This window comes from Lutra lutra, chromosome 14 (assembly GCF_902655055.1).
Source record: "Lutra lutra chromosome 14, mLutLut1.2, whole genome shotgun sequence".
Lineage (NCBI taxonomy): Eukaryota > Metazoa > Chordata > Mammalia > Carnivora > Mustelidae > Lutra > Lutra lutra.
This window is the reverse complement of record NC_062291.1, coordinates 16,614,031-16,638,861: the sequence shown is the minus strand read 5'-3', so window position 1 is coordinate 16,638,861 and position 24,831 is coordinate 16,614,031. Positions and strand designations below refer to the sequence as shown.

Here is a 24,831-nt window from a genome sequence, read left to right as displayed (position 1 = left end):
ACATTGGAAACTATAACACATTGCTGAAAGAAACTAAGAAGATTCAAATAAATAAGACTTCCTGTGTTCATGAATTAGAATTTATACATTATTAAGATGGCAATATTCCTCAAAGTGATCTACAGATTCAATCCAACCCCTATCAAAATCCTAGTACCTTTTTTTTTTTCTTTAACAGACAGAAAGGCCAATCCTAAAGTTCAGATGGAATCACAAGGGACTTCCAATAGATAAAACAATCTCAAAAAACAAGAACAAAGCAAAAATCCTCATACTTTCTGACTTGAAAACCTGCTACAAATGAGGTACTGTGGTACTTGCATAAGGTTATACATACAGACCAACAGCATAGTACTGAGTTCAAAAATAAATACATATATCTATGGCCAATCTATTTATGACAAACAAGACAAGACTATTCACTTGGGAAAGAATAATGTCTTCACCAAAGGCCGCTTGAAAAACTGGATGTTTACATCCAAATAAATGAGGTTGGACCCTTAGCTTACATTATATGCAAGTACTAACTCAAAACAGATCAAAGCTTAAATATAAGCGCTCAGACTGTAACATACTGTATATATACTCAGAAGAAAACATTTGAGTACATTTTCACAATATCCAATTTGGCAATGGATTCTTAGAAGTGACTCCGAAAGCATAAACTACAGTAAAAGGAAAAAATAAATTGGAATTCGTCAAGATTAAAACCTTCTATGCACTGAAGGATACTATCAAGGAAGTGGGAAACAACCTACAAAATAGGACAAAATATCTGCAAATCACATCTCTGATAAAGGTCTAGATTCTAGAAAAAAGAACTATTACAACTCAACAACACAAATACCATGCTCAAAAATAGGCAAAATGAACAGACATTTTCCCAAACACATACAAACGGCCAAGAAGCACTTGAAAAGGAGTTAACATTTATTAGTCATGAGGGAAATGCAAGCCAAAATGACAGCAACATGTTACTTTACAGCCACTAGCAAACCTAGAATTTTTTAAAACACAGGGGATAGACAGCAAGCATTGGCCAGGCTGTGGAGAATTTGGAACTCTTGTACGTTGTTAGTAAATGGCACCTGTTATAGAAGACAGTGAGTTGGTATCTCCAAAAGTTTAAGACATGACTCAGCAATTCCATTCCTTGCTACGTTCCCAAAATAACTGAAAACAAATATTCTAACAAATACTTATATAGAAGATTCACAGAAAAGTAACCAAAACCACCACTATTCACAACAGACAAATACAACCCAAATCCATCAAAAGATGAACAAATAAGCAGAATGTGGCATATCCATGGAATGGCCTGCATTTAAATGAACAATTCAGTGGTTGAATAGTAGACTCAGAGAGACAAGCAGCAGATTGGCTGTTGAGGGAATGGATACAGGATGGGGAGTGAATGCTTCCCGGTATGGGGCTTCGACTGGGGGCAATGAAATGGCTCTGGGATAAGAGAGAAATGATGGTTCTCAATATGCTGAATGAACTAATTTTTTTTTTTAAAGATTTTATTTATTTGACAGAGAGAGATCACAAGTGGGCAGAGAGGCAGGCAGAGAGAGAGAGAGAGAGAGAGAGAGGAGGAAGCAGGCTCCCTGCAGAGCAGAGAGCCCGATGTGGGACTCGATCCCAGGACCCTGAGATCATGACCTGAGCTGAAGGCAGAGGCTTAACCGCTGAGCCACCCAGGTGCTCCTGAACTAATTTTTTTTTTTAGTACAGTTTTAAAATGGTTAATTTTAACATATGAAATTTACCTCAATAAGAAAATGTATATGATATAGCATAGGACTGTTTAAAGTATGTCTTAGGAGAGGACTGACATATGTAGTAATATAATTGGCAACCAACATAAAAAAATGCATACTTTAAAACATACCAAAATCATCAAATCTTTGTACAGTATGAAAAAGAGGAAAACAACCAGAGCTAAGGTTTATATTGAATGCTTATGGGAAAAGTAGATATTGATATTTTATTATTAGCTCAGACAGATTATGCTGTGGTTAAAAAAATAATAAAACATCAATGGCTTACAATAATGATATTTCTTCCTCACATATCTGTTAACTGATAGCAGAGTTCAGGTTGACTCCATGAAATTTTTATTCCAGGAATGAGGCTGAAAGGACAACTTCTTTCTCTATTTCTTGGCAGAGGGAAAAGAGAAATAGTGGAGCCAATCCCAGGCTTTTAAACTTCTGCTCTGTGTGGCATATATCACTGCCACTCATGCTCCTCTGGCCAAAGCAAATGATTCAGCCAAGAGTGACGGCCATGGGGTCAGGGGTCTACTTTCCTTCTGAGAGGGGGACTGCAAAACATATCAATGAGGATGGGTAATCCTATCACAGGGACACACAATACCTGGAAATTACATCTAATAAAACATAATTTTAAAGGATAAACTACAGGAAACAAAGGAAAAAAATCCCTATAACATGCACAACAAGTATCTTTAGGTCCAAGAATATGAACTTTTTTTTCCCCCCAGTCTGGTAGAGATCCCCAAATTGTCCTATAAAAATGCTACAGTAATTGACTTTCCCACCAGAAATACATCAAATGCTAGTATTACCAAACTTGTTAAATGTTGCCACACTGGTTGGTAGAAAAAAACACTTCATCATTCTTCGATTTCTTTATTTATGAGAAAAGTTGAACATTCTCTGTATATTTGCCATTTGTTTCTCCTACTCTATACACTACCTGCTGGATAATTTAAGATGAATAAAGTTTTAGTCTGAGCAGAAAACAGAGTCAAACTCTTAAAATTCTTTGTTATCTGGGGGCGCCTGGGTGGCTCAGTGGGTTAAAGCCTCTGCCTTCAGCTCAGGTCATGATCCCAGTGTCCTAGGATCGAGCCCCGCATCGGGCTCTCTGCTCAGCGGGGAGCCTGCTTCTTCCTCTCTCTCTCTCTGCCTGCCTCTCCGCCTACTTGTGATATCTCTCTCTCTGTCAAATAAATAAATAAATAAAATTTAAAAAAAAATTTTTTTAAATAAAAAAAATAAAAAAATAAATTCTTTGTTATCTGCTAAAAACCAGATCTGAGGCTTAGCCAGTGTGGCTAAGGCCATAAGTAAAGAAGAAGGATCCCGGGCCTGGGGTTTATATCTGACACAGCAAGTGCCAGAATTTATTCTGTCTCTTTTTGATTACAATATGTTTAAGAACCATCCCAGCAAAAACATAGGTTACCAGACATGGGAGAGTTCACTCTTGATAAAAGTCTAGGTTCTACAGATTGTGAAATATGAATCGCAGACCCACAGTACTGCTGGTGACCGTGGAGAAGAGCTGAAGGTCTCTTGATCTTGGACTGGCATGCCCCACGTCTCTGACACTGGAGAAAATGCAAACTGTTCAGCAGGGCTCTTCTCGGCACTCTGCTATAATGCTCCCTCCACTGCATTTCCCAAATTGTTTTCTATAGAATATTAAGTTCAGTAAATGTCACAGAGGAAAAAGGGGTGGGTAACAATGTGGTCGAAGAAGTTTGCAAAAGACTGCCTATACTAGATCCTGTCCTCAAACAGACTCGCTAGCTGTGGAAAGTTGCTGAGTTCGGAACCTCTCTGGGCTCGGTTTCCTCGTGTTGACAATGAGGGTAATATTAACATCCATGTTGCAGACTTGTTGTATTAAACAAGTTAATTCAGGCAAAGCCCTAACCTCTGGCACCTATTTGAGCAGTAATGATTACCTATGTAAAGTAATAAATTTCCCTTTGAATACCGATGCAGTCAGTACTTGCTTATCACTTTTGTGACTAATGTGATGTACACTATTAAAAAAAAAAACAAAATAAAAATGATTGATAAGCAACAGGTAAGCGGCACTGCTGGTGGCTGCTGGGGTCACATGAAGAGGACGCATGCTTCTTCCAGCCCGACAGGCTTCCGAATCCCCTGAGGACACTGCTTCAGAAACCAAGCGGGAAAGGCTTCTCAGGTCTCCAGGGTAAACTAAGTCCAGCGGCTGGGAATTTTCCAGAGACGGTGCTGCTACAGATCCATCCCGCCGTCTACACTCCAGGTCTTGTCTCACAGAAGCTCTGTGACTTTGTTTTCTTCTTCGTGCAAGTGGCCATCACACTAAATTTCAATAGAGTGGGTATGTTGGAAGGGACAATGACAAAAATATTCTCACAGTGGCAGTATTGCTATCAGAGGAAAGAGATTTATGTATGGCTCGGGTCAAAGAAATCAGAGACTGATGTATTATAACATTGAGGAATGGATGAGCAAAAGTAAATAAATAACATTATAATCACCACCAGAACCAAGAAAAGACCTGGGAAAAGGAGACGGGTGTTGGTGGTAGGTGTTGGCAGAGAAGGGGAACATCTGCTTGCTAAAAGCCAAGCTGCCTTGAGCATGAGGACCTTTTCTCCTGAGTCTTTTAACCCAAATGCCTGCAAAATTCTTGGCACACAGCAAGCACTCAAAAGAGATTTCATTATTAAATCAATGCATGAACAAATGAGAATATGGTTTTATTCAGTAACTAAAATGTAGACTGGATAATAAAAGAGAAATAGACAGTATACATTTTTATACATTCAGTTTTGCTAAGGAGAAACAATAGGTCTGACAGACCTATTTATTCTGTAAAATGACCAACCACCTAAGACCACTGGTTATTATTTCAGAGTCTCATTCATGACAAGCTGAATTTTCTCTCCTTCTCTGGAAATGTCTTTCATCAGGAAGCAAGGAGGAAGAGACAATCTCCAGAAGTCTCAGCCATATTCTTTCCCAGATCCCGGCTGAGACCAGAATCACGGCCCTCTTCATGCTAAGAGGTGATGGGGAGCCCCAGAACATCCTGTCCCTCGCCCAACCACCCAGAAGAGTGGGAAGGGGAGGGCCATAAGAAGAGAGTGGAGTTCTGCCTCCCCAGAAGCCCCAGACTCTCAGACATGACACAACCCTCAAATACCAGTTTGCACATAGGAGCAGCAGCATTTTCCAAGCACAAGGCTCTGGAGTCAAACTGTCTTAGATTTGTACCTAAATATACGCCAGGCCAGCTGTGGAACCTTCCAGAAGCTACTACAGAAACCTTCCCGACCACAGGACCATGTGGCCGAATGGGGCAAGACTGCTCACACACCTGCCTCATCACATACAAAAGGTTTTGCATAAATAGTGGGACCTTCTCAGTACAGCAATCCTCGTATAAAATAAGTGCCTTCAACAAACAGCTAATGCTGTTATTTAAATGATCTCAAATTTCTTGCATTAGAAAGGTAGTGATAAAGATGCTGCCACCTTTATTAATTTGCTAATGCTCTGTAACAAATAACTGTGTGTCTCTGTGTCCTAAACTCCCCATTTTACAAAGATGTCAGTCATACTGGATTAGAGGCTCCCTCAAGTATAACCCAATCTTCACTAATTACATCTGCAACAACCCTATCTCCAACTAAAGTCACATTTCCCATTAATCTGAATCAGCAACATTTTGTCATGCAAATTTCCACTTCCTTCAGAGAGGCTGCTGGAAGCAGTATGTTACCCATCCATACAAAAGCAATATAATACTTATTCTACTCATAATCACTGCCAGTAATAAAGCCCTAGCTGGTCCCTGGCACTGAGCCGCCACCTCACCACACTGTCCCTGTGCTGACCATTGAAGGAGGGTTACCGCCTCACCATCATACAGATGCTTCAAGAGACCGGCTTGGCCCAGCTCACCCTGCTGGCGGGTACAAAGGCTGGGACTCAAAGACAGAATTCCTCCATCTTGATCCTAAGAGAAGAACCATGGCCCTCTGCCAGTCGGTATGCTGCAGGGAATCAGGAAAGATGCAGGAGCAGTATCAGGGCTTCCCAGCTGTAAAGACCACTTGTGCCAACACAGCAACCCGCCAGGTAGCATAAGACGGACAGGTTATCTCATTCAAAGATGGATTCTCTTAGATTATATACCTTGCATCATAATCTTGGATGAATTATTATTTTCCTCATCTTTTTGTCATAGGTGCTTCTAAGATAAAGCATGGGGATAAACAAGAACACCACAGCCAACATCCAGTTTGCTGACCTGCGGGCTGTCCCAAGTGGGAAGATAGGGAGAAGCCTCCAGGTCTAATGATAATTAACTCTACCACTTTCCCCACAAGTTAGATGACATCCTTCAGATGGAAAGTTAAAAGCCATCTGGTCCACCCTCCCCCAGGGCATGCCAGCCACTGTCCTTTCCAAACAAAGCTTCTGAGCTAGAACTGGCACCAGTCTCAGCTCAGAAATGTTCTGAGGAAGAGACTAGGAACTGGCCTCAGCACAGGGGAACATCTCACTCCAAACAAGCCACTCTCCCATGCATGGGGTCTAAAGGTAGAATCAAGTCCTCAGCCTTCATTACAGTAACCTTTCAAGGTAGGAGTGCACACAGGTACCCAACTCCAGTCACGGAGAATGTCAGTTTCAAAACAGGATTTGCTTCAAGTGAAGCATGTAAGAAACATCAAAAATGCTCCATGATTTTATTTCTCTAAATTACCTTCTTCTCTTAAGATGGTTTGCAGTGGGGTGCCTGGGTGGCTCAATGGGTTAAAGCCTCTGCCTTCGGCTCAGGTCATGATCTCGGGTCCTGGGATTGAGTCCAGCATCGGGCTCTCTGCTCAGCAGGGAGCCTGCTTCCTCCTCTCTCTCTGCCTGCCTCTCTGCCTACTTGTGATCTTTCTCTGTCAAATAACTAAATAAAATCTTAAATAAATAAATAAATAAATAAATAAATAAATAAATAAAAAGATGATTTGCAGTGAGCACAGTCGAAGGCTATTACTAGCTCTAATACAATAACAGATGGGAGTATGCCCCCAAATCATGTTAATGCCTTTATTAAACTAGGTGCAACTGCATACAGTAATTGCGAAATGACTACAGGGTGACTTTGAAATCCCAGGAGTGAAGAATGTAAAGATTAACCGAAGAACCACCCTGCAATGACCCTCAGTGCAACCAATCCCCACCTGCCAGCCTCCGCAGAGCACCTTGAGCCTGCCTCATCCTCTCCAGGACACAGCTGTGGGCTGAGAGCTAGCCCTCTACCCACCCCAGCCAGGGCCTCCCTCTCCCTAGCCCCCCACCACCCCCCACCCCATATGTGCTATCAGCATTCAACTTACTACCCAGCACAGGGAACCTACCTGAAAACTGACGTACCCAATTTAAACACTGAACTGAAAATCCTAAAGCAATGTTTGGTCCTCAGCAGGATACCCTGGAGATACTCTAGAGCCTCTCACTTGGTGCTGACTCGGGACTGGCACTGTTCAGATTGATATAGAAGCCCCTACTGAGGTGTGCCCCTCAAATATAAGCAGGTTCCCGGGAGCCCCAGAGCAGGGATGGCTGTCCTGGCCTGTGCACTCCTTGCTCATCCCCGGGGGTTTCACCCCTGCCTGGGACACCCAGCTCAGGATGCCCAGCCCAGCTCTGTACCCTCCCCAGTCCTGCCCAATCCCTAGCCCCAGTGCTGGTCTCCCCAGAAGCTGACTTAGCTGCTCACGTCCTCTCATCCTGGATTGTGCAAGAACAGGCCTCCTACTAGGTGAGAACAGCCCCCGATCTTTTCAATAAGACAGAACACTGACCCAGAAGGACATTTAGTTACTGTGCCCTGCACAGAGTATGCCCTTCATCCAAGTTTGCTGCTTTGAATTGAATTCATCAAATTGCAACCCCGAACAACTGCTCCCAGGTTCAACCTCAAAAGTTAGCTTTATCAAGAAGATGCAAAAAATTTAAAAATTAGAAACACCAATAATCCCTAGAAATTCTGATATGAAAGAACCCAAAGGACACTTGAGCCAATTCATTTATTTTATACAATTTGTTATAAAAGAATGTCAGTGCAGTCCCATAGCTTGCCTAATATCAAACAGGTTGTTATTGGTAAACCCATGGAGGACCTTCTTTCTATCCCTAAAGGTCTGTGAATAATGAATGCTTGTTCGTGAACAGTATGATAAATTCTGCACTATGCACTGAAATAAGAGATCACACCCCACTTCTATCCCAATCTTTGTACAGCAACTCTTCACGAAACTGTGGTCTTAATTTAAAGACATGATCGGATTTCAGGCCCTGGGATGGGGTCTGTGAAGTGTCAAGGTTAGATAGGCCTCAGAACCCTCCAACTACCGCTGAGAGCTTAAAAGTCAGCCCAGAGCAACCAAGACAAACACTGAAGAAAAGGGATTTATGCCACAGCATCACCAGGAGTTTTAACAAGACAGAGAACGGCCCTAAAACAGAAGGCATTATTTATAATCCACAATGTGTTTGCTGAAGGTTCATGAGCCAAAACCCAATGAAATGCCTATAAATTACATTGTTACCCAAATCCCCAATGAAATCTGAAATTTCCTTAACCTTCCTGAAACTATCCATTCCTCTTTTACCCATTCCCCTAGGACACAATTAAGTCAGCAGAGAAACTGTGAGTATGGAAAATACACACGTATTATGGGAAACAAATATGAATTAAGTTTCAGCCATCAGTCCTTTGATGCTCTCTATCATCTGCATGAGTGAACCAGCCAGAAAAGAAATCACTTGGCAAGAGATTTTTCCAGCCCTAAGATGTTCCACATGCTAATTAAGGGCTCTGTTAGGGGCCTGACCTTCAAGGACTAGGTGCTTATTAAACCTCTTTGGTTTCTCCCTCTGACTGAGATAGGATTAGATTAAAAAAAAATTGTACTTAAATGTTAATAAGAAATTATTTTAGCTCAGAACTTTGATGTTGCTTGTGGACCGTGGATATGAGATTTCAACTTAACATAATTGACAGATTGTTCCCCATTATCTCTCCCAAAATGTGGCTAAAAGTTTTTGTTTTGTTTTGTTTTTTTCTTTAAATTTTCTTTTCTTAAAACATTCTATCCTGGCGTTAATCAGATTTTGCTTATTTTATTATAACTAAGTAGATTTTCTTTTTTTGTATAATTTACATAAACACAAGTATTAGGATCTAAGCTAGAAGACCAAGAGACTTTTCAAAACAAGTATGACTCCTACAAAACTAAAGATCAGATCAGATGCCAGATTAAATGAAATAATAAAGTTGTTAAAGCAAGGAAATAAGTAAAAAGGAAAATATGAGCGAGTACCCAATAACCCCACCATTAAAGTATTAATGAGCGTAGGCATGGTGTTTCCCTAGCAGAGCATTGAGGATCACCTACACCAGAATCACCTGGGCTCGTTTTTTTTTTTTTTTTTTTTTTAAGATTTTACTTACTTATTTGACAGACAGAGATCACAAATAGGCAGAGAGGCAGGCAGAGAGAAGGGGGAAGCAGGCTCCCCACTGAGCAGAGAGCCCAATGTGGGGCTCGATCCCAGGACCCTGGGATCATGACCCGAGCCAAAGGCAGAGGCTTTAACCCACTGAGCCACCCAGGAGCCCCTGGGCTCATTTTTTGACCATGGATACCAGGCCCCCACCAGCCATGTCTTATATCTCTGTCTTGATAGTCTGCATTTTAATAAATTCTCCCCTAACTAGAAACAACGGTTTTTGACAACTGCTATTTCAAAGAGACACAGAGCACTACTTCCCAGTTTCCCTAAGTACCTTCCATCTTAATATCTGGGGAAAGTATTCTCCCTTGAAGGGAAAAAAAAAATATTTTATCCAATTCCTTTACAATATTACCATGTACAAAGTAAAATCCATAACCATTTTAATAAGAAAGGAATTTTAATATTTTCCAATAATTTCTAACACATCACCTTGTTCACTTCTTTATTTAGCAATATAAAACCCTAAAAGCAGAGAGGAAAAATCGGGGGGCATCTTATTCCCGTGTTCACCTGTACTGAGCATAGAAGGCTCCTGGGAGAAGGGATGATCACTAAGCAAGGGTATGTTCAGAAAAAATGCAATACATCTAAAAAATGGAGTCTGAAATAGCTGCGAACCATTTATCCTAATACTGAATATGACAAAGGTTTCTTATGGGGGGATGTGGGGAAGTCAGGGGTGGAATCAGTGGAAAGCTACAATGGGGAGGACAGCATCTCCCCCGGATCCTACAGCCCTGCATTTAGCTGCAGCTGTGAGCATCAGGCCCCACTAACACGCTCCCAGTACACGTTTGCTTTGCAAGGCACCACGTGAGAAACACAGCCCCTAAAAGCCAAGACCTGAAATAAAGTGTGCTTCAAAAGGCTGATTTTGGTTCTTGACAGATCATTACACTCATCTTCCTGGTTGGTCTAGACAAACATTTCTGCCATTACTTGTACAAAGGGGACATCTCTGCCCACAAGTATTTATAAAACAATTCTAGAACAATTACAGGAAAGTTGAGGACTCCTGCGGTACAATCAGCATAAAGCTTTTCTTTTCCTTATTGAAAAGATGGTGAACAAAATTAATTCTGCATTCATGCCAAGAGGTAATGAAATAAACAATGTTACATTAATGTTATAATGTGACTTTTAGAGTCAGATAGTCGGTAATCATGTTTTATGAAATATACGCCTCATTGACGTCAGCCCCAAATAAGTTATTACTTCTGTTCATTAAATGCACAAAAGTACATCAGGCAAAATTAGATTATTTTATAGCAATCTATTTCATTAATTTTTTACCAATAAAGTAAGTATTGAAGCATATTCCTCTTCAAACACAATTTTAAATTGATAGCTTACTCATTTAGAAAAGGACACAGCAAGGAGTGACCAATTTAAATGGATGCTTCCTGCTATTAACACAACTGCAAGTTATTGTGATTTGTCACCCCTGGAAAACCTTCATGATGAGAGAACACTCTGGTAGAGGAACTGGCTCCTCAGAGATTCTTTTCTGGAGGGGTGGGAGGTGGTGAGTTGAAAGTGGAAACTAAGTCTATCCTTATGACATTGACTGTCCAAGTTTCTTGATGGTAAAAAGAAATTACTCCTTTGACGAGATCTGGCAATCAGGTCAAACACTGAAAGTCCAGAATTCAAAATCAGTGAGGGTGCTTCTGTGTGAATGGAGGGAGCTATCTAGCAGCCTCTTTCTCTGTGAATGGACAAAAAAAAAATCAAATTCCAGTGAGTTATCCACTGGTGTTTCAGTACAGTTTGCTAACGATGGAGGAGCTGATTTTCTACTATAAAACTTCCCACCATGGCAGCACATGGTACTGCCTCTGGGTGTCTGAGACCATTTCTATTGGCATTAGTAACTCCAGAGTCGATCTCTGAATTATGGAGAAATTGGTCTTATATGGTATAAAGCATCATAATACCTCTCTAAAATACTAAATTAAAATAATTTCTGTAAAAAGTTAAATTGTAAATATTTCTACCCCCAAAGTTTTGAATAAGGGATTGTGGGTCTGGGTCTGTATCCTTACCTGGACCTGTTGCTATATGTCAACCAAATCACCATTGTGGCCTGAGGCTTACCTTCACACCCTCATGGGGAGGGCAGGTGGATGATTCCGGGCTCTGGCAGGAAGCATCCAAGGGGCTGTCTAGGGGCAATCTCAGGAGGCCTCATGGGATGACGGTGAAGGTGAGATCTGAAAGGAGAAGTGCTTCTCTCATTACAACAGACAGGAGCACAGCACGCCACCCCCCTCCACCCTGGCCAGTGTAGACAGCCAAGCAGGTGTGAAGGCAGGAACACCGCCTGTGTGAGAACATGAACAGCATGGAGCACAGTGAGAAGGGCAGAGGGAGGAAGAAGAGGAGTTCAAGTGCACAGGTGTGAACAGCCCAACGTGGAGAAATCTGACTTTTATGTTAAGTGTTCTGAACAACAGGGGTTGTATTTAAGGGAGGGGGAAGACATGACCAGATTTATCATTTTAAAAGATAACTCCGAGGCAAGAGAAAACACAGAGGAAACTTAAATGCCTACCACTAAGTGAAAGAAGCCAATCTGAAAAGGCTGACTTCTGTATGATCCCAACTCTAGGACACTGGAGAAAAGCTAAAACTAGTAGATAATTAAACTATCAGGGTTGCCAGGGGCTAGCAGGGGGAGGGATAAACAGGGTCGTGAAACTGTTGTATATGACAGACTTAAGGTCATTTGTCCAAACCCTTAGAAATATCGCAAGGGTGAATCCTCAGGGGAAGCAGGGACTCTGAGTGAGAATGATGAGTCTGTGTAAGTCCTTCTGTTATAACAAATGTGCCCTCTGTTGTGGGGTGTTGGTAATGGGGGAGACTATGCATGTGTGTAAGGGCAGGGGGTGTTTGGAAACTCTTCTCGCTTTTACTGTGAACCAAAAACTGCTCTAAGAAGATAAAAATTGTTTAAAAAAAAAGAGGTAACTTTGGCTGATTTGTAGTGAATGGACTAAGGGAACAAAAGCAGAAATAAGACCAGCGTGAAGGCCTTTTCAGCAGAATAGGAGGGAAGAGGAGGTGGATTGTAGTAGGGTGGGAGGTAAGGATACAAGTCAAAATTTTCTTCTTTTTTTATTATTACTTTTTTTTAGAGATAGAAAGCGTGAGCACATAAGCAGGGGGTAAAGGGCAGAGGGAGAAGGAAAGACTCTTAAGCAGATTCCATGCTGAACATAGAGCCCTATATGGGGCTTGATCTCACGACCCTGAGATCATGACCTGAACCCAATTCAACAGTCAGATGCTTAACTGACTCAGCCTCCCAGGTGCCCCGGAAGGTAACATTTTAGAGGGTTAATCATGGAAACTTCCTTAATGGACTATGGGAGTGAGCAGCAATGAGGGATGGAGACCAGGGAGCAACACTTGGGGGAGATGTATGAATTCACCTTTGGGTATTACAGCCCCTTTCAAAGTAGAGATGTAAGCAGACATCTCATATATAGATCTGGATCAGGAAGGAAAGATAAATTTGGGGTCATAAGCTTATGGAAGGCAGTTAACACCATCACAATGTGGGGAATTCACAAAATGACTTGGGGAAGGAGAGTATAAACAGAGACATGAGGTTGTCTGAGATCAAGACCGAATCAACTATAAAATTTACAAGTCAAGCAAAGGTTAATAAGAGAAGCCAGTAAGATATGAGGAAAAACAGAGAAAGACAGAGAAAAAGGTACTGCAGAAAGATCAGCTCTATTTTGTGCCACCAAGTTATCCAAGACGATGAGGACAGTGAAATGTCTAAATGATCTTTGTTGTCATTTCTGGCTGGCTGGCAGGTCCGTGGAAAGGATGAAATATGGTTCATCCCACCACAACTGTAAGCTATTGGGTACAGCTCATAAACAGCACAGAGTTCAGAGCCAAAGCCTAGGGCAGGTACTCCCTCTGCTCCCCCATCCTCCAGGGAGTGACCCCCACGCTGCCCTCAGCACCAGCATAAACAGCTTCTGAGAAGCCATCCTGACCAGCCAGGGGCTGCATGTCCCTGTCACAGGCCTGCTTAGGAGACCTCACTCCTTCCTGTCATCACATTCCATTTATGGGATCATGCAGATGTATTCTGCAGCCAGGTTTTAATTCAGTGCAGGGGAGGTGGTGAGATGCAACCCTGCACCCACAATCTCCAGTATTAGAAGCACGATGGGTGCTCAACAAACATCTGTAGATAGAAGAGACATTCTTTTCATTGGCGAAGACTGTGCTGTGGCTGACAATGGGTTGGTTTGTTTTAAAATCAGACCAATGTAGTTTGGGCATCACCAAATAGCTTGATGCTGGAACAACCTTATACTTAGACTCAAAATTATAAGTGATAGAATTTAGAAATTGCTAACTAAGGCTCCTACCTAAAAAAATTTACTTACCTTGTCTTAATAGAGGGCTAAAAACTCCCATGACATTAACTCCTTTGGCTTTAAAATTCTTCAACTTACACAGATATTCTTTGAGAGGTCACATGTGTAGTCACTCTCAACCACACTCACGGTAAGAAATATCAGAACAGTGAGTCAGCTCCCAGCAGTCACAGAGGACATGACCAGGAGTGCTAAGATTTGGAATGAGAAGGAAGTGTTCTGACTACCAGGACTCCTCCTTCGAAGCTAGGACTCTACACAGTCCTGGGATCTGAATAAAAGATAAAGAAGAAGCAACAACCAATTTCCTTCCCTACATCACAGGAGTCAAGCAATGGTAAAAACAAAAACAAAAACTAAAAAACTAGCTTATAGAGTTGCAAATTCCAAAATCAACTTTTGCCCCCACTATGGGCACAGGGCTAACAAGGAGCACAACCAGGACTCAAAATGAGAATTGCATCACATGAAAGCCAAGCTCTTTCGACTAATCCATGCTTCCTCTGACTCCTGAAATCTGCTTAGGTAATGCCCACTGAGAAACTAGCCCTCCTTTGCTCCTGATTCACACCCCTGCTCATAACCTACTATTTTCACATTTAAAAGCCCATCCAGAACACAGCCAAAGGTTAGTATTACTGATATTTTGTATATTCAAACCAAGGACTGGAGTCAGCCAAAGACCTCTGTGCTAACACATTGTTCCCAGTCTGGTCAGAAATCCACGAAGATTTGATGCCTGCCTCATGTCAGACACTGAGTTCCAGCAGATATATTACTGTATTTACCCCCCACAGAAATCCACAGATGTCACGTCCCCACACTTCTTCAGTTAGAAGACTGAGAGTCAAAGAGAAGAAATAATTTTGATAAGGCTGAAAACTGAGGAGTAATGGACAGATTTGCTTCCATGCAAGCATAGCAATTAGTGAAATCATTCCTGGTCATAGGCTCTCTGCCACCAGATCTAAATCCAACAACTGTTAAAATGTTTTGGACTTCAGTTTGTATGTTTCTAGGACAATCTACTAAAACTATCAAGTGAGTTAGTACCTGTACCCCATGGCTACCCACAGATGGCATCCAGAAGTTCCAGAATCAGTATTTTTTTAAGCATCAAAATGCTCCAGGGGCAATGGGTCAGACAATCTTCCTTCTCCCAATCCAGCTCCTCAGCAGTAAGCTGTGCCAACAGCACACAAGTGTCTGCCGTTGCAAAACAAAGCACTCAGTACAAACACAGAAGATTTGAGCCAACAGGATGCCAAATGGCTGGTGTCCTTTTCTCTTCACACATGTCTACCCTCCACCTAGAACGGTCTAGACCGTTCTAGACCATTGGAACGGTCTAACTCTTGTGACCTCGAGTAAATGTGGTCCTCATGAGGACAGATACTCACTTTTGGTGCAGACAAACTGTGTGGACACAGAACATGTTGCCAGCCCTCTGGAAAATAAATGACACACTAATACATACAAACTGGGACATCATGTTCCCCTCATCAGTCACAGAATCAGCCACAGGACTCCTCCTGAGCTCTGTTTTGATCTATGTGTCCTCCTAGGTGAATACCTCTCTCCTCAAAGATCTAAGTGTCCTAAGTCTGCAAGAAAGGATGGGGTTCCACACAACTGAACCCCGCATCGGCCCAGGTAAGTGATGGCTTAGTCGGGGTCTTCCTGGTCAAACTAACCTGCAAGGACACCTGTTTCAAGACTCAGGGAGGCAAACGCATCCTCCCTGCTGTCCTCATTTCCAATTCCTCTTAACTTTTCTATTTTCATGGGGTCATAATTAAAATTACAGCTCTTTTTATTTACATAATATAACTAATACAGGTATTTCTTTCACAAATTTACCTTAATTTCTCCTAAGAATCCTATCTTGTGTCTAATAAGAAACCTTTGAAAAGGCATTACAAGTTAATAGAACCTGAGAACCAAGTGACTTCCCCAAGTTCTGACCTTGTGGGTGACAGAGCCAGGACCTGGACAGCAATGTTCACCCCAAACCTCCTGCTCTTCTTGCCAGGACACGGTGGCCCAGACTCCCTGTGCCCACACGTTCTAGCTTTGGGTGTCAAGGAAAGAGGGCTAAATTCAGAAGGCGCCTCCTGGCTCCTGCCTGATGGCATGACCTTGGAAAAGTTGCCCAGAATCAGTCTCTTTCTGCAAAACTGAGAGAGGCTGGCACCTTCTCTGGACTGGGGTGCTCTTACAATCCACAATCCACTCTCCACCCAGTGGCCAGAACAGTATTTTTAGAACATAAATGCCCTTTGCTTTCCTACCTGCACCCTCCAACACTCTGACCTTGAACAATAAACAACTTTTCACTGTAATGTACAGACCCTACCTGATCTGGGGTGTGCTGGCTGCTCCATTGTGCCCCTCCACTCCCCTATTCCGTCACCGTCCTGCAGCCACAGCGGCCCTTTGCATGGGCCTCCAACAAACCAAGTTCACTGCCACTCTCACAGCTCCTAGCCCTCCAGGGCAGCCCATTCTCACTGTTGGGGTTTGAGAGGCCCCTCTGTGTCCTCTTTCTAAAGGAGCTCCTTCTCTGCCCTCACCCCTCTCCCAACCCATCGCCCTAGGGCTTCATGTCCATCACACTATCACCACCTCAATTCTATTTGTCTTTCTGCTTTACATTTATTTCCCCCTCTCCTCTCTCTACTCCTTAACTACAATACACACCCCCTGTGTCCCTAACACCTTAATGTCTGGCACCTGCTAGGAGCTCAAAGCATCTTTGTCAAATAACAAATCATCTGTAAAAAGACATATAAATAAAAAATATAACCACTAAATTCAGATCACAAATTTATGACTATTTGTTTTGATCTGGGCCAAAATTTACTGCCCTACTGTCTAAATCAAAACAAAACAAAACAAACAAAAAACAAAAAGACCCACAGTACTCCTAAGCAGATGTAAAAGGCAAACAAGAAATTTTGAAGAAAATTCTTCTTAAGTATTAAAGCAACAACAGAGACCAAATACACCACCTGTGGGAAACCAATGAGTCTTGAAGGAAGTAAGACCTGTGGGACCGCTGGTCACAGCACCTTGTTTATGGATTACTGTTACATATTTGCTTTAAGATAATGAAACAATATTTAATATTTCTCCTCGTTCCTCCAATTCAGACTTGACGAATTCAGAGCACCTACAGAAATTCCCTACCACAACCTCTTCATCCTGCCAGCCTCCTTCCTTGCCCTGCCTTCTGGGCATTCTTCAAAACTTTACTCTCTTGCCTTAGGCAGGAGAGAAAGAAGAGTTAGCCCTAGAAAGGAAAGCCCTGCCTTTCCTCTGAGGGGACAAAGAAACCATGCACACGGATGCACTGAGCTGCCCACAAAGTGTCCAATCAAAGACTCGGTAAGGGCCAGCACCTCATTCTCACTGATTCTCGATGCTCACCAACACTGAATTTTATAATCGTAACTAAGCCGCGACACCTCTGAACAAGAACTATGCCTTCTATTTCATTCTTATTCCCCAAAGCATAGGACTTATATCCAAGAAAATACCTACAATTGATTCCTACCAATTAACATAAATTAAGCATGTCTTATTACATTTACCTTTTCTGGTATTTCCCACATCTTTCATCATCGCATTATTAGGACTACAGAGAAAAGACCGAGTGCTAGCACATAAGAAACTAAAATGCAGGAAAGTTTCTTTTAAAAATAAATAAAAACTGCTTTATGCACAGCTTGTAAAATCAGAAATTAATTGATGCAAATGTGCTGACACACATTCTAATGTTTTTATTTTCGACATCATTTAACAAATGCCGATCTCAACTATTTTTCAGAAGAGCCATTTTCTTAATGCCTGTGTTAATGTGTTCATTATTTCAATATTTACACTCATGTAATACTTTTTCACAAGGAGTTTCTGGACTTTATACCCACCAAACAGCACAGAGAGGAACTTTTTTCAGGAAGGAAGGGGTGTAAGAATAAGCAAAGGGAAGAATCCTTCACCGCCAATACTTAGGGAATATTAGTAGTTCATATTATTCCTCTTCAGATATTGATTCCTTGAGATTCTCATCAATCCAATCAGAGAATGTGACCACGTGCTAATAAGTGATCACCTCAGCCAACTTCCCCGAGGAACTTCCCCATGTAAGGAAATCTCTCTCATTTTAAAAGCATGCCCTCCATCACCTACCTTTGCCTTATTTAGGGAAACTTTTGAGGAAATCATTCTTATTGGCCTGACAAAATGGTTTTTGACCTCAAATACTTTGCTTCCCTAGCACCGCCTATGAGCTAAGAAATAGCAAGAAGCTAAAAAAGATTCCTTCAATAGCAGAAGGCAGGAACCCTTAGTCACACTTCTGTTTCTGTAGCTGCCTCTGTATTTACCACCAGACTGGGCTTCAAAATCCACAACAACTACACACAGAAAGCTTAAAACCCAGCCTGAGGAAACTAACCAAATATTTAAATGTAGTTTGGTCCTTTAAAAAAAATAATAATAAAACACTTAAATAAGCGTGATTTCAAGACATGCTGTTCCATAATATTTTCTTTTTGAATGTTAATAGAAAAATAATCTTATTTCTCAACAACCTGAAGTATACAATGATATTCAAAGAACTATCACCTATTATCTATCGATAAGTAAATATTCCTTTCGGAACTCACATTGAAGGACAACACAAAAGACTGCCCATGAGACAAGCATCTCAATGGCTAATCATACCATCATTTGTAACATCTGCCCTGGTAACTCCTGATTCAAAGACTTAAACTTTGCTTTCTTAAAATACCATCCTCCCATCCCAGGCTGTTAAATTTCTACCATTTGTCCAATACATTCCAGTGATTAATTTTTCAGATTTTCAGAGATTCTCCAGATATCACAAGCTACCCACTGAGACCTCATCTTTCAAGCCATCTAAGAGAGATGTCCCTATTCAACTTGAGGCCTGTGGAATTCAGTTGGCAAAGATGAACAGAGTGAGCACGCAGAACATTCTGATAAAGAACCATGACTAACACCTGCTGAACTACTCAGGAAGACTGAGGTCTTCAGAAATCCCTTTTTATAGGGAAGCACAAAAGAATCTATGTTAGAACAGGCATTTACAGCCAGGAATATTTGTCTCTAGAAACTGAAATTATGATATTCTGGTCCACTCAGTAAGTACCCTGCTTTCATTTTCAGCATGTTTGTGAGCACACCTACTTCATTTAGGGGGACATTAATAACCAACCTGACTTACTACCCATGAGTCACCATTCCCTTTCCTGGGTTCAAGTTTGGTGATTGGAAAACCATCTGGTATCAAGGTTTTCATTGGAATCACATAAAGAATTAGTTCAGAAGCTGCCAGTGAAGAAGGCAGGTTGAGGAGGCCTTCGATTCCCTGGTTCAAACATTTAGGAAAACTGTTGGCAATTTTAAAAATAAATCTGTAAAACCTGTGTCAAATTCAAAAGCAAGAAAGGGGACTCTTTGGTAGAAAATAGGAACTGAAGACCACAGCACAGAGTAGGAGTTGAAGTTGCAGAAATCTGGAGGTACCTGAATATACATGAGGTTCTAGGGTTTAGCACTCATGCTTCAGCTGGTTTTGAGGCCATATTTGGTGGAAAACTAGCCCATGCTTCCTGCAAAAATAAAGACCAAAGATGGAAAGCTATCTCAGCTAGAACAGAAACCTAAAACAAAAAGACTCTGCCCACTTTCTCCAAAGCTTGATTTGAAAGCAGACTCTCCTTCAGAGCTGTGGGATGATTGCATAACAGGATAATTACAAAGTACACAGAACCCCTAAGTGACCCTTTCTTACTACTCACTTGGTATGAGAACCTAAGGGAAAAGCTAGTGTAAAAACTGTTCAGCACTGAAATCCCCATCCGAGGAAACTATGAAAGAAATTAATTCCCACTGAAGATGAGCTCACACACAAAAACACAAAGCACTAGAGAAAACTGTCTGAAATGACAGCTGGCCAGCCAATGAAACCAAGGAGAGATTTCTCACCCCATGGAAGAGTAGCATGCCCAAAGGGAGTGTAAAGGACCAACTCCCCCAAACAGGCAAAAAAAAAAACCAAGTAAACTTAAAAAATGAAAAAAAAAAAAAAAAAAAAGAGAGAGAATGAACTTCTGGAAATGGAAAACCGTTATAAAATTAAGAAAGTCATAAAACAGTCAATAAGACAATTCAAAAGAGCAAATTTGTGTTTTGAAAGACAGACTTGAACAAACTATCCTGAATGCAGTATACAGAAATGGAGAAACATTTCAAGTGTTTCCTGACTACAAGTCAAGACTTCAGGGAGTTCTGAAGATCAAATATAGTGTAAAGACAAGTCACTATATATAGATCAATAACTCTGGGGAGAGAGAGAGAGAGAAAGAGAGATATGTTAAAATCTCAAGGGACAATAAAGTTAAACTGTTAACACAAATAACCGAGGTGAAAGCTCTGCTCTGAACAAGCTGGTCCCTGAGGATCCTACTTCCCCCTGACCTTGCTGATTTGCAACCACCTATATTATTCATACTCCAGGAGGATCTTCCTACATAGTAACCTGCCTCCCCTTCTTTATGCAATTAGCTTGCTCTCTGTTTAATACTTTAAATTCCAAATCCATAAATTTGGGTAAAATATTCACAGGAACAAATTCGTTTCCTCTTAAATTTGCTTAGAAGAACAGACCTTCCCTTGGCTGTCTTAAACATGTCCTGAAAAGCTGAACTTCATGGCTGAATTAAAAGACCATGGTTTGCTCTGTGGTTAAAATTCTCATTATCCTATGATCTTCTGATTTAAGCTTCAAAAATATTTTTCTCTGGCATAAAGAGACTTTTGATATTTTAGCTGTAATCCAAATCAATTCCTAAATTTATAACCACCTGATGTGTGTATTTTACTCTGGTCAGTGAGACTCAAAATTTCTATAAAGACTTACTTCTTTCTGTAAATTTTCTATGCCTGAGGTCCCTGTCTTTTAATTAAGAGTACACAAAACATGGAATCATACGACCACATGAGGAAGGACCTGGGCCACATTTATGAAGGGCAAATTGAAGGGAGCCAAGAGTTAGTATCTGGCATTTGTCAGTCAGCTTGCCAGGAGGAAGCAAAAGGTCTACCAAGGAGTTGCTGAGATGCCAGAAAATCTGCTTTAGAACAGGATTGTTCAGGATGATGGGCTACATGGTGGGAGAACATGAGTAAACACAGCGCTCTAGAAAGTCATTGCCAACCATCAAAACAAACACATGGGATGAACCTGACTCACAGAAATCTAGACTCTAAACGGACAGAGTAGAATTACAGCAAGCATATTCAGTCCCAAATGGCATGCCATTACAAAACAAGTTATGGTCAATTGGAAAGGTAGATTTATAAAAGACAGTCATCCCTTGGGAGTCCACCATCCTTTCAAAATTTCAAAACCATCTCGCATACATCTTCTCATTTGATTTCAAACAGTTGGGGAGGTAGGCTCAGGAGGTATTATCCCCTTTGAAGATGTATAAAACAAAGATTACAGAGATCCAATGATACAGAAAACATTGCATTGAACTTAACAAATGGCTAGAAAAGAAAGCTCACCATTAAGAATGATAAGGTTTTACAACAGATGCTCCTGACAAGTAAATAAAAGAAAAAAAAAAGATGACAACTAATATTTATTTTTCTCCCAATTCATTTGACTCTCTATGTAAATATTAGCCCAATAGAAATATCTCATGTAAAATGAAACCTAATTCCCACATCCTTTCATGTCCTGTCTCTTCTGTTTCTTCCTTGCCCTTATTGTAACTTTCTGATATATGCATTTATTAACTGTTTATTGTCTGTGTTTCTCACTAGAACATACACTGCAGGAAAGGAGGCTTGTTGCCTGTGTGTACTACTATATCTCCATTACCTGAGGGACATAATATAAGGTTAATAAATATTTGTGGATATGTGAAATAAGGACGAATACATTGAAGGTCTCATATGTTACATACTTCACAGACCATCTTATTTTTTGGAACTAAATGTCTGAAATACCATGAGATGATTAAGAGGTCGGTGATGAATTGCTGACACAATTCTATTTGCATTTGTACAGAAAAAAAATGTGTGTTACGTGTTTAATGAAAGTTGGCTTTTAGGGGAAGGCCCAGTTGGGCACGTTTCTGCTATAAGGTACACTCCTTCATGGGAAATTGTTTTGAAAATGAGGCCCCACTATCTCATTCCCTGACCACTAACTGAATGTTCTCAACAGGAAGGTCATGCTGGCTGAGTTTTATTTTAATCTAGGATGAAAATCTCTGGCTGCATAAAGTAGAGGCTCTAACTAGGCATTAATCCCTGAACTTTTAGACGCTAGACCAAGAAAGTGCCTGGTGAAAAGGCACCGGGGGTATACAGTGCAGCAGATACACGTGTGGAAAGGGAGGGTCTGCATGGATCCGAAGGTCCAACCTCAGGTCCTACTTCTTCCCAGCTGTGTGACCTTGGGTCATTTTCCTTTCGTTTCCAGGCCTCCACGTTTCCTCTGGAAAGTGGCCATGCAATGTCTTCTCACAAGGATGCTGTGAGTGCTGACTGAAATCTTCTGTGAGGGTGGTGTGATTGATGATACCAGTGAAACTTAGGCTCATTCATTTGGAATCACAGATAGTAAATCAAGGGCTGTGATTTACCACAAAGTTCGGTGAGTATTACTCAAAAGGGAGAAGAAAAATAATTTGGAAAACTTTAGATCCCGAAAACAGAACTGTTTTTGAAGCTTAACATATTTTCCTTGCATTAAAAAAGCCAAATACCTGCGCATTGTCATCAAAAATAGGATCCTTTCAGGCAGACTCAAAGGCTCTCTCCAGTTGTTTGAGTTCAACTGTGGCCTCTCCTTACAAGCCCTTTTCGGAACCTCACAAAGGATCTGTTCCGGGCTTCAGAAACTGGATTGTGAGAAAGCGGCTTTGAAAGAAACCAAGGCAGACTTTCAATTAACATGAATAGGAAGAGGGGTTTGGAGCACACTTCGTTCTACCCTGTGAGCAGCTCCGGCGCGGTCCTGGGGAGTCCCTCCCCGACCAGTGCAGGACAGAACGACAGTTAGCGTCCCCTAAGGGACGTCCTCACACAAGGCCCTGCACTTAGGAGGACCAGCCGGCTGGACTGCTCAGCCGTCACAGTCGTGAAATTATCATACGGAGGCTCACAATTTCGGTTCCTCTGGTTCCGCAAATCACGCATAACCCAGAGGACGCCAGCGAGCTCTCCTCAAGAACCCGCCGACACGCGGCTCTGGGGACTCTATTCCCAGCGCCATTCCCCGGGACACAACAGCTGGGGCCTATCCCGTCCCAACTGCGCACAGGTCACGGCTGGCCCGCCTGCCACACCTGACGGCGCCCCGACTCTCTCCCGGATCAGCTGGGGCACCCGCAGCTCTGAGAACTCGCGCGTTCCTCACACGGCCGGCGGGGTACGGGCTCGAAGGCGCGGTGCATTCTGGGGCCGGATGCCTTCTGGGCAAGAGTCCTGGGACGGAGCCAGGGGCGGGGCGCCGTCAGAAGAGTGTCGTCTGGGGGTAGGGCCTGTTCCGGTGAGCACACTCTCAGGGACCTGTGGGTCAGTCTGTTCTCCTAGATCCCGAAACCTGAGCGACTCTCCCCCTGCCCTGCCTCCCCCAACCCTGCCCTGGCTCCCAGAGTGCGCATGCTCAGTTCTCCGTCAGCTTCAGGTCCCAGCGGCCCCTGAACTCGTCGCCGTTTGGCGCCACCCTGCACCAGCTGTCCTTCGACCCCTCCTGACAAGGCCTGGTTTCTGCGCTCGGCCTCAGAAGAAAAAAGGCGGCACTGTGCGCCAGTGACGCCTTCGAATGAAACTTCCTGAACAGTTCCCAAGTGCGAACCCTCCCGTGAGGCGCCCCTCTGCTGCGCACACAGTCCCTAAAGAGGCTGAACCGCGAAAGCGAGGGTTCCGGTGCCCCTCGCCCCGCCCGGCGCCCCCTGCCCGTTCTACCCCGTGCCTCCCCGCCCAGACCCCTCCCGTGCCCGCCCAGCCACCCCCGCTGCGGCGCACACCTCAGCCTCCCGGGCACGAACTCGGGGTGTTGTACATTCTCAAGCAGCACATAGTTCCCACTTTCGCTGAGAGAATCTAGCACCCTCATTCTATTTCATTTAAGCTACAGTGTGTCGCCTTCAGAAAGGGAGCCGGGAAGTTAGTTCCTGCGCGCCCTGGCCGCCCGCGGAATGGAGTTCCCGCGCCGCGCGGCCAGGGACGATTTGCGCGGGCCCACAGCGCCATCTAGGGGCTGCGCGCTGGAGCGACGGTCTCCCGAGCCTCTGCGGACGCGCGTGCTCTGTCCAGCTGCCCACAGGCTCCAAGTGCACCTGCCTGCTCCCTTCCCAAGTCACTGGTCCCAAGGTCTAGGATTAGGAGGGGTAGGAAATCTGAGGGCCGTAGGCTAGAAGAATGAAGTTAGGGACTCTGGCATATGAAAAGGGTCCCTCTGGCTGCTCCTGGAAGTTAGCCCTAGGGATGGTGTTCCCTGGGAGCACCAGTAGAAAATTAGTCTCAACAAGTTTAAACAGAAGAGGGTGGAGTGGCCCAGGGTGCAGTTGGAGAAAAATAGTAGGATGCGGTAGTCAAGGTGTCAAGGATGACTCCAAAGAATTTTTCCCTGAACAACTGAAACAACTGAGTCATCATTTACTAAGTTAGGGAAGACACATGTAAACTCAGTACAAAGGCATCTCATAACTCCATACAAATAAAATCCCAAGTAGGTAAGAAAGAAGCTTATCACCACCCCACCACCACCACCACCTTTCCTGACTGAAGATGACCCTCTTTTGACAGACCTGAGCTGGGGAGGAGAAACCTCAATGTTGAAACAAGTTCAAAGTTTAGATCTTTTTTAAAGGCTGTATTTATTTGAGGTGGAGTGGGGGAGACAGAGAGCAGGAAAGCACACAGAGGGAGAGGGAGAAGCAGACTCCCCACTGAGCAGGTAGCCCCATGTGGGACTCCATCCCAGGACCCTGGGATCATGACCTGAGCCAAAGGCAGATGCTTAACCGACT

The 24,831-nt window shown here is 42.7% G+C and overlaps 1 long non-coding RNA gene across 1 annotated transcript in view; it reads right to left on the bottom strand.

The window, feature by feature from the left end:
* The window catches only part of LOC125084288 (uncharacterized), a 43,541-nt gene extending 20,814 nt beyond the window's left edge, over window positions 1–22,727 (bottom strand). The window contains exons 1-2 of the long non-coding RNA XR_007122585.1: window positions 22,561–22,727; window positions 11,439–11,554 (exon numbers count right to left, since the gene is read on the bottom strand). This is a non-coding gene — a long non-coding RNA (uncharacterized LOC125084288). The remainder of the gene's footprint in view (window positions 1–11,438; window positions 11,555–22,560) is intronic.
* Window positions 22,728–24,831: the final 2,104 nt, after the last annotated feature.